This window comes from Schistocerca cancellata, chromosome 4 (genome assembly GCF_023864275.1).
Source record: "Schistocerca cancellata isolate TAMUIC-IGC-003103 chromosome 4, iqSchCanc2.1, whole genome shotgun sequence".
Classification (NCBI taxonomy): domain Eukaryota; kingdom Metazoa; phylum Arthropoda; class Insecta; order Orthoptera; family Acrididae; genus Schistocerca; species Schistocerca cancellata.
In genome coordinates this window covers 511,550,573-511,564,772 of record NC_064629.1, presented here as the reverse complement: position 1 = coordinate 511,564,772, position 14,200 = coordinate 511,550,573, and the positions used below count along the sequence as shown (strand labels likewise).

The following is a 14,200-nucleotide window of genomic DNA, read 5'->3' as shown; positions in this document are numbered from 1 at the left end:
TCACGACGCGCGAATGCCCAGACTTTATTTATCCAGTATTTGAGAATGAGAACACTTAGTGACTTGCAACGAACTTTACACTTTTATGAAACTTTTTTCGCTCACAAATCAAGCAAAATTATGAAAGAAACAAAAAGTTTACCGTTAACAACTTGTTTGCTGTTCATGCAGTAAAACCGCCACACTTCTTTACTTGTAACTGTATTCGCGATGTATTTTGCAGACAGTATTCACTTACACCGATGAGCCGAGACATCATGACCACCTGCTTAATAGCTTGTTTGTCCGACTTTGGAACGAAATACATCACTGTTTCTATGTATCAGGGATCCGAAAGTTTGTTGGTAGGTTTGTGGCATTAGATGTCTACGCATAGGTCATGCAATTCGCGTAAATAATGGGCCGCTGATTTGCGATGACGGCGCCCGATAATGACCCCATATAGGTTTCGTGGTCACCGAGACATCAACGTCAGTTCACTACAATGCTCCTCAAACCGCTGTAGTACGGTTTTGGCTCCGACACATGGACAATTATACAACTCAAAGATGACATCGCCGTCGGGGCAGACATCAAGCCTAAAGGGATGCATGTGGTTTGCCTAGCATAGCATAATACAGCTACCACCAGCTTGCGTCCGAGGCGCGCTGCGCATTTCCAGCAGCCGTTCACCTCGATGACGGCGTTTGTGGAGACGACCATCGATCTATTGTAGCAAAAATGTGACTCATCCGAAGAGCCGACACATTTCCTTTGATCGACGATCGAATGCCGATTTCCCGTGCCCATTGCAATCATAATTGACGATGTCGTTGGGTCAACAAGTGAACACGTAGGGGTGGTCTGTTGCAGAGCTCTGTGTTCTACAATGGTGTGCCCCAGAACACTTGTGCGTGCACCAGTATTATGTTCTTTTGGCATTGATGCCACAGATCACCACCTATCCTACTTTAAGGAGTAGACAAGCCTCCGAACACCACGTTCTGTGAGGAACCGTGGACGTCCAACAGTTTGGCGCCTAGTGGTAGTTTCACTGTCCTACCTCTTTCCTTAGATGCTCACGACAGTAGCACGTGAACATACGACTAGCTTCGCCGTTTTCGAGATACTCGTTCACAGGCTCTGCATAATAATAATCTGCCCTTTGTCAAAGTCGCTTATCTCAACGGTTTTCCACATTTGCAGCTCATACTTCGCTAGGGTGATCCCCCGTCCGTGTCGGCTCCGCTTACATACTTTCGTTACCGCGTCACGTGCCCGCAACGCCACCAGGCGGCGTCTACCGTCACGGTGGTAGTGGTCATAATGTTTTGGCTTATCAGTGTATATCACTGTATGTACCAGCGAAATTATATCATTGTACGATTCATAGCTCGGGCGATATGACGTCATAAACACAGAGCTGATAAAAACTGTTGCAGCATGTATGCCTTTTAAATTTATTACTTCTTTGCTACTAACTATATTTGCAATACATTTCGCTGACAGTATACGCATACGTGGCTGAATGTGCCTACAAAAATATGTCACTACACGACACATAGTTCAAGAGATATGACGTCACAATCACTGAGATACCTGAAAAACTGCGGCAACATAAACGACGTTTAAATTTATTGCTTCTTTACTGCTAGCTCTATTCAAAACACATTGCGCTGATAGTAGCCAAATGTACCACTGGATGTACGTGAAAAGTTGTACCATTGTGCGACACATAGTACAGACGATACGACGTCATACTAAGTTAAACAAATGTGAAATGTATTTGACATGTGTGTACGCGGGCAAAGCCACGGGTAAATAGCTGATTCTAAGCCCCTGGAACGATTTCAGTCCAATCTGGTAGACGTATTAGTTACGATCTGGAAAGAATGGAAGACTGGAATAAATACATATCCTGTCATTTTTCTTACAAATAATTGTTTAACTGCGGATAAGATCGCGCGGTGGAGCTAGTAATTTTCATATTTTTCGTCAATTACCTCAGTTTTTAAATGTTATCTCCTTGTTCCGTATGACAAAACTACGAGTAGAATCGACATGACTGTAGGGTTCCACTAAAATGAAGCAGACGTTTATTGGCGGTGGTGCACGGTGAATATCACGGAGGGTGTGTTTCAAGGAAAACAGATAGCACAGATAGTTTTACTGTTAAGCATAAACATTCATAGAATATCTACAACAGTGGGTTTCTGCGAAAAGTGACCTCCCTAGACAACGACCGGGCTTGATGCCAAGGCATTATCGAACCGGCAAGCTCCAGTGCGAAGATTTTCCCCTGACTGCAGCTTCCTGGCATTCGGCCGAACCGAGTGGTGTGGTGCGCACGCCGGGGAGCCGGAAATAAAGTCGGCGTTCTGTCCTGCCACCGCACTTATCATTTCCCGGGCATCTTTTGAATTATTTCATGCAAACAAAGAGCCTGCCCCCAACAGGCACTATGATATAGTTCTTAGCCACTCTTCTCGCTGACGAACACACATTTTATTTATTTATTAGTATGTGTTATTTTTACGTAGAGTACACGTGGCATTTGTCGTCCAGTTCATAAAATTTCACTGTGATTTGCTTCCATTAACTTTTCAGACGTTCTCAACTGCCAGTTACAAAGTATCTCAATTGTTATGAACGTCCTCAGGCCTGCTTCAGAACTTTTTTTTAAAGTGGCGCTATCAAAATGACGGATTACATCATGTTTGAAGTCGTCTTAACTGTACCAGTGTATGTAGAGTTCTTTTGCGCCCATGATGGATTCAACACAAACTAACTTTGTGTACTGCCTTACGGCAGGTCGTGTCATGCGGGAAGCCTCGTCAGGGATGTCCACCGCATGAGCGTTTAGGGAAGCGATTCCAATGGTTGTTTCCCGTTGCCTTCCATTGATGATAATGAAATGAGAATGAGGACAACACAACACCCAGTCCATTAGCAGAGAAAATCTCCGACCCAGCCGGGAATCGAACCCGGGCCTCTTGGCGTGACATTCCGCCGCGCTGACCACTCAGGTATCGGGGCGGACTCAACAGTAACAGGATCTAAAAATTTTCATGAGAGAAAAGAAATCGTCCTCTTAAGTGGAGTTGTTAACGCAAATAAACTCGCAAACTTCTGTCCAGGTTTCCTTTAATTTCGTATTATCTTCGCACAAACGAATTTTTAAAAAATTCTGGATTCTTATATGTAACGTATTTTTGAGTTCATCCACTATATTAGGATATAAATTCACGCAAAGTTATTTGTTATTATTTCCTCTCCTTTCACCTCTCCCTCCCATCCCCTGCCCTCCACTCTTCCCTGCCCCCCCCCCCTCTCTATCTCTCGTATTCACGTTTAATTATGTGTTTCTGGAGTAATACACGTTGTGGGCTCTGCTGGCTGCCATAGAGAAGGGAATCCACAAAATACGTGATGTGAAGACTTGCTCTAGGCTATAGTTAACATTAACATGGGACTATTACATGGTATAAGGCCATTACGAACATCTAATTTAGCACCAATACCACAAAATATGAAGCACGATTTAGCACTCAGAACGTAGATTAATTACCCTTAGGCATATTCATGTGATACTATTACGAAAAAGTTGTTTACAACTAGTGGCGGCTCCTGAGTATTCATCCTGGATGTTCACAAATTTTTAGATTCACATAAATTTGAGTGTGTGAAATTAATAGCATCTGCTGTATAACAATTATGCTTATGAACAAATTTATACAACTACGGGCACTGCCAATAATAATAACAACAGTTGTTGTTGTTGTCTTCAGTCCTGAGACTGGTTTGATGCAGCTCTCCATGCTACTCTATCCTGTGCAAGCTTCTTCATCTCCCAGTACGTACTGCAGCCTACATCCTTCTGTATCTGCTTAGTGTATTCATCTCTTGGTCTCCCTCTACGATTTTTACCCTCCACGCTACCCTCTAATACTAAATTGGTGATCCCTTGATGCCTCAGAACGTGTCCTACCAACCGATCCCTTCTTCTAGTCAAGTTGTGCCACAAACTCCTCTTCTCCCCAATCCTATTCAATACCTCCTCATTAGTTACGTGATCTACCCATCTAATCTTCAGTATTCTTCTGTAGCACCACATTTCGAAAGCTTCTATTCTCTTCTTGTCCAAGTTGTTTATCGTCCATGTTTTTATAATCCTGTATTCACCTGACCAAAAGTCTTGTTCCTCCTGCCACCGAACTTCGCTAATTCCCACTATATCTAACTTTAACCTATCCATTTCCCTTTTTAAATTTTCTAATCTACCTGCCCGATTAAGGGATCTGACATTTCACGCTCTGATCCGTAGAATGCCAGTTTTCTTTCTCCTGATAATGACGAACTCATGAGTAGTCCCCGCCCGAAGATCCGAATGGGGGACTATTTTACCTCCAGAATATTTTACCCAAGAGGACGCCATCATATACATACAGTAAAGCTGCATGCCCTCGGGAAAAATTACGGCTGTAGTTTCCCATTGCTTTCAGCCATTTGCAGTACCAGCACAGCAAGGCCGTTTTGGTTAGTGTTACAAGGCCAGATCAGTCAATCATCCAGACTGTTGCCCCTGCAACTACTGAAAAGGCTGCTGCCCCTCTTCAGGAAACATACGTTTGTCTGGCCTCTCGACAGATACCCCTCCGTTGTGGTACGGCTATCTGTATCGCTGAGGTACGCAAGCGTCCCCACCAACGGCAAGGTCTATGGTTCATGGGGGGGGGGGGGGGGAGATAACAACAGTAATAATAATAATAATAATAATAATAATAATAATGCGCATAACTTAGCTGACAAAAGAAATAATCGTTTTTGTAGAATTTTGTTGTTTTATCCATAATTAAGTACAGGTTCGGGCAATAACGAAATAATGTGTAAGCTTTCGCAACCCTCCATTTCACATTTTTGTGGTGAGTTTTTGTGCTTTCCTATTTTTTTGATAAATGTACAAAATCCCTAACAGATGTTTTAACTGTCGAATTTATTTTCGGGCTGAAAATCAGATATTCTTACGCTGCATCCACATAACAGCTTGTGCCAACTGTACACCTCCTTGTTAAATGTTCGCTTGTAGTCACGAGTATTTGATTTCGTCACTCTGTCAATCAAAGGATCTGTTCTCGGAGGCCCTAGTTCCTTTGCGGCTAACTTTTTCTGGTAATTTACCTCTTTGTTCCCAGAATGAGATTTTCACTCTGTAACGGATTGTGCACTGATATGAAACTTCCTAGCAGATTAAAGCTGTGTGTTGAACCGAGACTCGAAATCGGGACCTTTGCCTTCACTTGACTAGAATAGAAATGAGGTGCTGAGATCCATAAAGGTCCTAAAGCACACTGCAGTCGATCCAACATTTAAGTGAATATCAGAGAAACTAGTTACACAGATTTTCGTGAATTTTCATATATATATAATGTGGGCCTACAGTACAGATAAACCTGACTCACCATAAGATCAACACATTTCAGAAGCATGAATGAATGCTACAGTCTCACAGTCGACGGTGATGTGCTATGGGACCTTATGATTCTCAGCGCCTCAAATGGATTACTGTACAATAAAATCCATAATTTAATATTCCATAACTCATTCAGATACCCGCAAAGTAGGTTTACTATCAGTACAACTTAAACATATACTGAAGTCCGACCTAATTTTATTATATAGTGTGTGAATTAGCGTATCTAAGCAGTGTGCTATCATCTAGCAGGGTTTATATCCGAGCGAACGGGCACAAAAGTCTGCCACAGTATGCTACCACTTGGTGGCACTGATTTAACCTTCTAGTTGAGTAGCAAGAGCTAGCTGTGCACGTCGTGACCCATGCACGTTGTTCATCAAATCCGTATGTACGAGGGTAAGTCAATTATTGGTTCAAATGACTCTGAGCACTATGGGACTTAACTGCTGAGGTCATCAATCCCCTAGAACTTAGAACTACTTAAACCTAACTAACCTAAGGACATCACACACATCCATGCCCGAATCAGGATTCGAACCTGCGACCGTAGTGGTCACGCGGTTCCAGACTGTAGCGCCTAGAACCGCTCGGCCACTTCGGCCGGCTAAGTCAATTACTATCCGCAATTTAGTTATATTTTTGTTTATTTTGGTAGTACTGCCGTTTTATGTTGATGATGCATGCTTTGTTTATTTGTTGTTATATCTTTGCAATTTTCAATTTTCTAGGTTAGTTTCGTTATCGCTGCCGTGCTGTTAATCATGGCTGCTCCACTGTCTATTTGCACCAAAGAAGAGCAACGTTCAGAGATCCTTTTTTGTGGTCGGAATGCGTATCAGGGACCGAAATTCATCGAAGACTTTCGGTACAGTAGTTGACCAGTGTTTTGCCACAACGGAGTGTCTACGAATGGATTGAAAAATTCCGAAATTGCCGCACAAGTGTTACGCACGATGAAGGAGCTGGACGACCGTTTACCGCCACAAATGAAAAAACCATTGAGCGTTCACATGAAATGATTCTCTTAGACGGACGATTAACTATTGACGAAGTGGCACATCGTCTGCAAATTAGTCACGGTTCTGCCTACGAAATCATCCACAACAAACTTGGGTTTCATAAAGTTTGAGCAAGATGAGTCCCAAAACAACCCACACGGTTGCATAAAAAACGCGTTTGGACATCTGCACCAAACATTTGGATCGCTGTGGTAACAAAGGGGACAACTTTTTAGACAGGATCATTACTGGTGACGAAACATGCATCCATCATTACGAGCCGGAAAGTAAACGGCAGAGTATGGAATGGAAACATCCATATCGCCGTGGAAGAAAAAGTTCAAGACCCAACTGTCCGCAGGAAACTGATGCTTACTGTTTTTTTTTGGGGGGGGGGGGGGGGGGACGCACAAGGTCCAGTACTGGAACATTATGGGGAAAGGGGCACAACAACAAACAGCGTACGTTACAGTGAAATGCTTACTGCCAGGCTAAAAGCCTGCAATTCGAAGCAAACGCCGAGGCTTGCTCTCAAAAGGTGTTGTGTTGTTGCACGACAGTCCCCGTCCGTACTCTGCTGCCCACACTGCTGAAACGCTCCAGAAACTCAAATTTGAAGTACTGAATCATCCTCCATATACTCCCAATCTTGCTCCTTCTGACTATCACTTGTTTGGTCCACTCAAACAGGTATTAAGGGGCCGTCGATTTGCCTCGGACGAAGCAGGGAAAGAAGTGGTGCATTCCTGGCTCGCAGCTCAACAGAGAACCTTCTTTTATGAGGGCATCAGGAAGCTTGTACAACAACGTACCAAATGCGTTGAAACGCAAGGAGACTATGTCGAAAATTGATGTTCTTGTAAGTTTCCTATTCGATTAGAATAAAATTTTATAACTACTTTGTGGATAATAATTGACTTACCTTCGTATTTTGCCCTTAAGGCAATTACGTCACGCGAGTTGTGCACGTGCAAAAGCACCTTAAAACGTGCACAACTGGAGGTGTACTAGCGATCCTGATGCCAAGTTTCACGGAGTCTAGAGGAGCAGTAGCGCGGTATATTTAAGTGCCATATCTTTCAGATTGCAGCATCTGTGTTACGTTTAGCAACATTAAAAAAAAAAAAAAAAAAAAAAAAAAAAAAAAAAAAGAATCCGCAAGGTGTCGAAAGTTAGAGTGTTCACGGGTTCCTGTGCTCTTACAGAGCAGCCACCACTGTTTATAACTTACAAATTACAGGGGAACGTGATATACTAGGGTATACATTGTGGTAGCGAAATTCAACCGGCAACGATGAGCTTAAGAGGAACATTCTTTTAAAGTAAATTGCAGACAATAGATAATACCTAAAGGATTGTGCAACTGTCCATCAAGAGGTATTTATTTAATAGTAATAACCATGAGAAAACTATACCGAACAGGATACTTCGAGATTCTGTACACAGAAGATAAATACTTGCCACAATGAAATCGTAAGCCAGTCTTTGCCATCATCATCTGGGCTTTCGTTTCACAGGACAAGAGACAGGTTAGTGCGTTTCGTTCGATAAGTAACACAAATTTCTTGTTCAGCTAAGGAATCATATGTAAGAATGGCATTGGTGAATTCATTTATTATATTTCTGTTAAATGACTTTAACCTCCCATCATTAATAATGAGCGTTGCTTAACTGAGATAAGATGTGGCGCATAAATGTTCCGAAATCTTCTGAAAGAACTAACATATCAGTTACCGGCGTCGATTTTATAGGGATATATGGGGATTATGGATGTGTCTACAAGTGTGGTTGTGGCTCAAATGGCTCTGAGCACTATGGGACTTAACATCTATGGTCATCAGTCCCCTAGAACTTAGAACTACTTAAACCTAACTAACCTAAGGACATCACACAACACCCAGTCATCACGAGGCAGAGAAAATCCCTGACCCCGCGGGGAATCGAACCCGGGTACTCGGGCATGGGAGGCGAGAACGCTACCGCACGACCACGAGCTGCGGACAAGTGTGGTTGTCAGTTTCTTTTCCCACGAGGAGGTCCATGTGGAACCTTGAGTCTAAAAATGGTTCAAATGGCTCTGAGCACTATGGAACTCAACTTCTGAGGTCATTAGTCCCCTAGAACTTAGAACTAGTTAAACCTAACTAACCTAAGGACATCACACACGTCCATGCCCGAGGCAGGATTCGAACCTGCGACCGTAGCGGTCTCGCGGTTCCAGACTGCAGCGCCTAGAACCTTGAGTCTAAATCTAATGCAAAACATGACTGTAGTAATGCATACTGCCAAATTATTTCCCAACTAGCAAAGAGAACACAATGAACAGCTGCGTTGGCGCTGCTATCTCCCCTCGCATGTTCGGGAGATAGGCCGTTCGAGATAACCACCCTGCAGTACTTGGTTCACAGAATGAAAATTCCAAGGCAAATAAACACTCGTATTGATCGACGCAACATAATTTCCATACTGCCAAGACCTTATCTTTCCTCCGGAAAAAATCCCGCATGTAGATGGAAAAGCTGTGTTTCTAAATGGACGTAATTAATTGTGTCACTAGACCTGAAAATCCGTCTTGCAGTACAATGAACATACTCAAAACTTCCGAACGATCATATGATTTAGAATAATTTTATCACTCAGACAATACTTTCTTTCGAGCGTCCTCACTCCTTTGCATTTTCTTTCGCAAAATGGCTAAGTGTTACTATTCATATAATGGATACAGTTAAATAAAATACTACAGTTTATTTTTTTTAACAGCTAGTTGAAATGAAAGTGAAAATCACGAACAGTGAATTTTCCATTTATGTTCACCGATTATCGTACTAAATGATTTGTAGTAGTGAAGATCTCTGTGTTTCTTGGTAGCTCACAGTAACAGGATAAATTTTGAATTCCTTCCATTCTTCTTCATTCTGGTAACCTAAATCAAGTTTTTCAATTAGTTTTACCTCGAATACTTTTAAACTGAGGTAATTTTACACTTTTTGATTAGAGATCTAACGCTTTATCGAGGCTATCAATAAGCTACACTACTTTCACCTGTATAAATTTTCATTATCCAGTCAGTAAAATTTCACTGATATTTTTATGAAATTATACGTGACGGAACCAATTCTTCACAACCTGGTATACATAAATCGCATTATCGACGTTCTCCCTGCTGCTGCGAACACCGGTCGCTCCATAGTTATTGTTACTCTGAGTGATTTGAACTTCCGTGAAATGAAGGAAAGCACGAAGATTAGGATTTAACAGCTCGTTGACGATGAGGTCATTGGAGACGCAACACAAATTAGAAGAGACGTGTCCTTTTCTAAGGACCTAGCCCGGTATTCGCCTCGAGGGAGAGCTAAAATACTTCTTTTCTTGTGATAGTTAGCACATCGGTACTATATCATGAAGAACAGCAACGTTCATCAACACACGAAAGCGTCACAAGTTATTTGAGATGGTACCGTCACTACATGCGATGTGTACAAAGGTGCTGTTTTCGTGGCAAGGCAAAGCATACGTTAAACGTAGATAGAATTTTCGTTTAATTTAAGATTATATTTTTTACATCGTTGCAGAAGAAGGTAATTACACGATAGTAGAATATGAAGCAATTAAACAGAACATACTTAACAATAATTAAAGCCAAACAATACATTAACCGTAATAGTAAACTCAGAGACTGCAGACAAATCGTACATTGTGCGTAAACTAATAATTTTAACTGATACGTCAATTTTCTAAAGGCTAGTAGAAGTGACCACTGTTAGTATTGTAAAGCTACTGTGTAGAACGCAATGTAGGAAAAGCACAAAAACAGAGGAAAGTGCAAATTTTAAATGCATATTTATTCTGTAATTCACTGTCATATGTTAAAAATAGCAATATTTTTGAATTTGTCTCAATGAGCGTTACTGTTGAGCAACCAAACAATAGTATAATTTCATTTGAAAAATGAGGTGCCGAAGTCTAAGTATCGGTGGTCAATAATGTTAAGAAAACACGCTGGGGTCTCTTTACGAATAGGCTACCTTGTGACTATTCTTTAAAGTGAAAGTAGATTTTCAGTATCTCGCTGGCATCAAAAGACATCTGAGATAAAAGCGATAGGTACCTCAACCTGTGTGTAAAATGGAAAAGCATATACCAACCACAACTGCCATCCTTACACAAACAATAAAGAAGTCAGTGTCTCTAGGAGCAAACGAAGCGCAGTATGCACTTAAACCGTCTTATTTATCTTACACCATCCAGTCAACGTTATACTATAACAGTATAAGAGAAAAAGGTGATTTAATATGTAGATAGTCTTTCCAGGGGACTCCACAACACAGAGTGTGGTCCCATTCCAGAACATACCAGTGGCGTGGTCTCGTTGGCTACACGTAACAATAAGCGGCAAAAAACGAAACAACCACAAGAAAAAAAGGTGCCAGTGAAATGTTCTCTTATTTGACTGAGACTCCTAAATGAATCAAATGAGCAGACATATACATTATCAATTATAGGGGTATCTACGACTTGTTCTTAAGTCATTTAGTCAAATAATACAACGCTGCGTAAACAATGCTTTCAGCTGGTGAGAATTTACTCCCTTTCGTAGAATTTCCCTTTAGGATGACTGACTCAGAGCAAAGATTATACTTTCAGGAGGACCTTGCACGAACGTCGTTTGCTCACAAAGAACCATAATTCTTTCTTTCTTTGTGAGAAAATAACGAAGGAGAAACTGAAGAACTGTAATTTAATACAGAACTCTTCTTGCTTTAACTGCGCGCTTCTAGAAATGAATCGCCGTGTTCTTCCGACTTCCATAGGTTGTGCAACAACAATAATATGGACACTGTGAATTAATACCCTCGGTTAACAATCGTTTTTAGTTTTAGAACGCAGTCGTACAGTGGTATATCGAAAGATATTAACTGGTGCATTCTGGGCAATGCAACATTCTTACATTGGTGGTTTCCGGTATAATCAGTTAGCATAAAACATTAAGAGCTTAAAACGGAGCACCGTTGTTACTTATTCTCAATATGACTGCTGTAACATAACTATATACTCGAAGAAATACTTGCATTGTTGCAATACTTCTTTTAAAGAAAGGATGGTTACGTAGGAAGGGAAGGAAAGAGAGAGCAGAAAAGTCCCGAGCATCAACTTAGACGTGGATAACTCCATTCATTATGCCACATGAAATTTAAAGCGTCAAAGACAGTTTTAGTCAGGCGCAAAAAAGAAACGTAAGGTTGAGGTAGTGTTTAACAATGTAACTGCAACGTACATTATCTCTAATGCATTACAGATGGAGCGAAATGAATAGGAATATATAATGTCAGTACTGGGAAACTTATTTTTATTTTTTGACATTAGTTAATTGCAATAACGAAATACTTCAGTAGTCGTTAATATAGAAGAAAGTGCCGCCACAAAATTTAACACAACTGAAGAAACTTGTTTTTGCCCCGTGTATAATATAGAGCAACTTCAACAACAGCCAAATACATTTAATTTCCTTACAAAAGGCAGTTACACCAAAGCAGTTCTCATTGAAAAACGCATTATAGGAGAAAAATATTAATGGCTAAAGGCAATAATATGTAACAAAGCAGACAAGACTGAACAAGTACCTACTGTACAGAAACTTCAGGGAAAGCGCTCATAGTCACAAACAATAATTAACCCAAAGAATGGTCAAAAAGATAAATAGCCTTGCTACAACAGTACAGACTCCAGAATCCGACAGTTTCAAAAACAACTGTCAGACTGCCTCCGTCAAACACTTCTCATCATTCCTACACGAATGTACGACGTATTTTAGTGCCGACAAATACTGAACCAGTACGATTTAAACATAGACATTTATAACAGAAATTAACTGTCACTTACCCGTAGAAGCAATTCAAAGAAAGAGCTGCGAATGGCCCCGGAGCACAGAAATATGCCTGGAGTGTTCTGAAACACGAGCCGGCTGACAGCGACGTGCGCCCTCGTAGCGTACCTGTTGGCGTCTAAGGCGAAGCGCCGAGTGACACTGGCGGCCGCCCTGTCACCATAACAACCGCCGCCCTCTCTGATTGGTCGCGCGTGCTGTCCAATAGCCGCCCTCATTACTGATTAATTACGGAAGTTGCGCACCAGTGCTTTTGCCTGTGCAATAAAGGAAGTCGGGGAATCCTATTCCTATGACTTAATGTGTATATTCTGTAAAAATAAACGTTGCCGCGCATCGAAGAAGGTATGAATCATGGAATTCGAGTATATAACTTTTTTGTACTTTATCCTCGGTTGCAACATATCAAAAGCGCTTTAGAGAAACAATAAGAAAAATAAGAACAAAGGGAGATATCAGTTTCACGTCTCGTTGACATCGAGGTGAATATAGACATAACACTATCTCAATTAGAGATAAAAAAAACTAAATAAAGCTGGTTGTGTGGGGATTTGAACACAAACTTAGTCATAGCGCCACCTCACGCAGTAATCGAAAGATGATTAAATCGACATTTTAATTCACTAATAAAGGACTTAACCAAAGCGATGCCTGTTCATTGGTTTAGGGCTATGATTCCTGCTTCGGGTGCAGGGGGTCGCGTATGCTCCTCCAAAGCGATGCGCACGTCGTCTGCAAAATCCTTAGTAAGTCAAATAGCTTTATATGTCAAACAATACTAAGTTAGGAATAATGCCATAGCCATAAAAGAATTACAGACTTGTGTACACTGACATGACGAAAATCATGTGATAGCAATATGCGCATGCTACACTATGTGATCAAAAGTATTCGGACACCCCCAAAAACATACGTTTATTCATATTAGGTGCAGTGTGCTGTCACCTACTGCCAGGTACTCCGTATCAACAACCTCAATAGTCATTAGACATCGTGAGAGTGCAGAATGGGGCGCTCCGCGGAACTCACGGACTTCGAACGTGGTAAGCTGATTGGGTGTCACTTGTGTCATACGCCTGTACGCGAGATTTCCACACTCCTAAACATCCCTAGGTGCACTGTTTCCTATGTGATAGTCAAGTGGGAACGTGAAAGGGCACGTACAGCACAAAAGCGTACAGGCCGACCTCGTCTGTTGACTGACAGAGACCGCCGACAGTTGAAGAGGGTCGTAATGTGTAATACGCAGACATCTATTCAGACCATCACACAGGAATTCCAAACTGAATCAGGATACGCTGCAAATAACACTATGAGAGTTAGGCTGGAGGTGAGAAAACTTTGATTTCATGGTCGAGCGGCTGCTTGTAAGCCACACATCACACCGGTAAATGCCAAACGACGCCTCGCCTGGTGTAAGGAGCGTGAACATTGGACGATTGAACAGTGAAAAATGCGGTGTGGAGTGACGAATCACGTTACACAATGTGGCGATCCGATGTCAGGGTATGACGAATGCCCGGTGAACGTCATCAGCCAGCGTGTGTAGTGCCAACAGTAAAATTCGGAGGCGGTGGTGTTATGGTGTGGTCGTGATTTACACGGAGGAGGCTTGCACCCCTTGCTGTTTTGCGTGGAACTATCACAGCACAGACCTACATTGATGCTTTAAGCACTTTCTTGCTTTCCACTGTTGAAGAGTAGTTCCGGGGTGGCGACTGCACCTTACAACACGATCGAGCATAGGTTCATAATGCACGGGCCTGTGGCGGAGTGGTTACACGACAATAACATCCCTGTAATGGACTGGCCTGCATAGAGTCCTGACCTGAATACTATAGAACACCTTTGGTATGTTTTGGAACG

The 14,200-nt window shown here is 41.8% G+C and overlaps 1 protein-coding gene across 1 annotated transcript in view; it reads right to left on the bottom strand.

Moving 5' to 3' along the window:
• Window positions 1-12,463, bottom strand: part of LOC126183195 (calcyphosin-like protein) — a 343,308-nt gene extending 330,845 nt beyond the window's left edge. The window contains exon 1 of the mRNA XM_049924949.1: window positions 12,331-12,463. The gene's annotated coding sequence lies outside the window, so the exon portion shown is untranslated. The remainder of the gene's footprint in view (window positions 1-12,330) is intronic.
• Between the last annotated feature and the right edge of the window lie 1,737 nt (window positions 12,464-14,200).